The 2,873-nt window shown below is 47.8% G+C and overlaps 1 protein-coding gene across 7 annotated transcripts in view; it reads left to right on the top strand.

Annotated features, from left to right (window-relative positions):
* Positions 1–2,873, top strand: part of CACNA2D1 (calcium voltage-gated channel auxiliary subunit alpha2delta 1) — an 859,989-nt gene that overhangs the window by 114,493 nt on the left and 742,623 nt on the right. The window lies entirely within an intron of this gene.

The raw sequence follows: 2,873 nt of genomic DNA, 5'->3' as shown, positions 1-2,873 counted from the left end.
ACATCTATAACGTTTCTAAATTGAGTGGCACCTGGTTGAGATGGATATAAAATCAGAGAAGATAATGGAGGAGGGCCTTGAAGCTAGAAAAGTTAAGAATCACTGATCTAACTGGAACCAATTAAGGGTGGCGGGAACAGGACCTCGACCCACTGTATTCTGCTCTTTTCGTGGTTTGCTCCTTCTCAATCCTTGGTCTGTACCTCAAGGGACAAGGGCATCCTCTTCTGCTGAGGCTGCTCCTGCAGGGTCTCATACGCCAGCAACCAACCCTATGGCCCTGCCTGTATTCTGGAAGCATGGAGGAGTGGAGGGGACAAGCCAGCCAGCTCTCTCTGTGCTTCCACCTATCCTGCTCACAGAAGAGTGTGCTGTTGGAAGTGTTGGTGGGGATGGTCTGGCACAGGGGCAGCCTGGGGGTAGGGAAGGTGGGGAAGTCAGCAGCAGTGGCAGTAGTCCCCAGAAGAGCTGGTGTGGGCATGGCTGGAGTAGTTGGGGCAGGTGCAGGGCTGTTTAGTAGCACACTTCCATCGCATTTTGGCATGCTAGTGTGCCATGGTACAACCTTTGGGAATCGCTATAATACAGTGACTGATAGCAGTAGTAAGTGGACCATAAGGAGGAGAAATAAGACACTTTGCTAGTGAGTTTCACCTGATATCTACTGACATCAGGGAATGGTGGGATTTTGGAATCCTGACTTCTGTTTCATGCTCTGGAGGGGAGTGTATTCTAGTAGGTGCAGACTCATTTTTCCCATGTTTGACTCCTTTCCCTGATCCTTACCAACCTGTGTCCATCCAGTTGTTTTCACGCTGTCTCTTCATCTTGATTATTCTTGTTCTCATGGGGCCATGTCCACTCACCAGTTTGTAGGCTTCTCATCCCCTCTCCTAGTTTCTTTGCTTAGCTAGTCCCTGAGTTTCCAGACTTCTTTCCCAGCCAGGCTTATTTTCTGTCTTTCAAATTTAACCGGGACTAGTTAATATGCAGTAACATACATGCATCGCCTCAGGGCCAGACATGAGGCACAGCCAGCCATGGCTGGCCACCGGGGGGGGGGGGTCCCTGGCCAGGCGCCTAAACAAAATGCCCCATGAGTCAAGGACACCGGGCACAGCTGCATACCATCACTGACAGGGAGGACTGTGCCAAGCCACCAGCCTCACCTGTCCCAGACCCATGATAAGCCCCGCACTGAGGGCCCTCCCCACCCCTCAGTGCCCTCCACCTGGCCAATCTGTCTCACCCCCACATTGCCCTCTATACCTCCCCCCATAGCTGTTATCCAAATATGTTCCAGCACTGACTTCCCTCCTTTCCTCCTTGTCTAGTCTTAATGGTTTCCCCAAGTTCCTGCCCAAAGTCTCTTTTAACTAGTCAGTCTTGGTTGTCCCCCTACTTTTCATTTAATGTGATTCTCCTTTCTCTTCATCTTTCTCCAAACTGCACTAACTCTCAGTCCTACTCCTTGCCTATTCATGGCCAGGTATTCCTTACCCCAGTTCCAAGTTGCAGTTGCCTTCCCTCCTTATCCTTCCCAGCTTCTAGTTCCACATTGTCCTGTACAGATTGCTTGTTCAGCTTTCATCTCCCTTTGGACAACTGCCTTGTCCACTCAGTTGGGGGCATGGAGAACAGCCTCTCTACTCTTAGTGTAGGCATTTTGATGAAGCATGACCCAAAGCAGTCCAGAGTTTCCATTCCTCATCCCCAGGATAAAGGCGGCCTGCTGTGCACAGAGCCTTTGGGGAATTTATTTGGTCAACTCTTTATGTGGTTTCTGCTAAGCATGACTGCTGTGCAAAATTATAATGTGAAGTGTTCACCAAATGTATTAATAATCAATGCAGCTATCTTTACCTATAAGAAACTGCAGAAAGCCAAGAAAAATATTATTTTATGCATATTGTATGAAAGTCCCTTTTGAAAGCCAAAAGGCAGAACAAAATACAGATCTAATGCAAATGAAGGAGCTATTTCAATGGATATATTGATGGGCTTATGAATAGTTTTTATCTCAGAATGAAAACCATAAATGCTAAGAATTTCCATGTAAGATATCACTTTATATACAGGCCATGTGGGACTGACCTATACTATAATATGACTTTCACTAGTCACAGATTTTAATTGGTTTTCTTCTCTGCAAGTGGGAGAATAGAACCCTGGAAGGTGTGACCCAAGCAATTTCTCTCTCCTTTGCATCTTGTTTACAAGCTATCCTTGTCACTTTAGATTTAAAAAACACACTTTTTTTTCTAGTATCCTTCCATTAATATCTTTCCATTAATGCTTAGATAAATCTCTTCTGACATGGACCTGAGTCTTACCGAATTGGGGATTAACATACATTTAAAAGAGTGAAAGCTATAGCTAGGAGCACTTGTTTTGTATTTTTAATGGTAAGAATCTGCTTTCAATTGCTTCAAAATTTTAAGTATTTGGGTTGAATGTCTAGGTGTAAAGTAAGGGTGAGTGAAATATGGCCCACAGGCTGGATCTGGCCCACCAAGGGATTTTGTCTGGCTTGCCATGGGTTCCTCGGCCTTTCCCAGCCCATCTGGCCATGGCACATGCGGCCAGTCCTGCCTCCCCTGGGCCTAGAGTGGGGCTAGGGTGGTGCAGCAGCCAGACTTGCTTCTGGGCAGTTCATGCAGCAGGGTCTCCTTCCAGCTGCTGCTGCCAGTCTCTGCTGCCACCCCACCAGACCCAGAACTGCTGCCCCAACACCCTGGCCCATCTGCCCTGTGCCCACTTCCAGGGGCACTGGACAAGGTGGGTGGAGTCTCCATTAAGACTGGCCTGGGACCTGAATGGGCAGGGTTCATAGCTGTGCGGATGGGTTGGGACTAGGATGGGTGGGGAGCAGT

The sequence above is a fragment of the Gavialis gangeticus genome, unplaced genomic scaffold (genome assembly GCF_001723915.1).
Source record: "Gavialis gangeticus isolate Ggan-Ray unplaced genomic scaffold, GavGan_comp1, whole genome shotgun sequence".
NCBI classification, from domain to species: Eukaryota; Metazoa; Chordata; order Crocodylia; family Gavialidae; genus Gavialis; species Gavialis gangeticus.
Note: the sequence above shows the minus strand (reverse complement) of the source record. Positions and strands in the feature narration are given on the sequence as shown.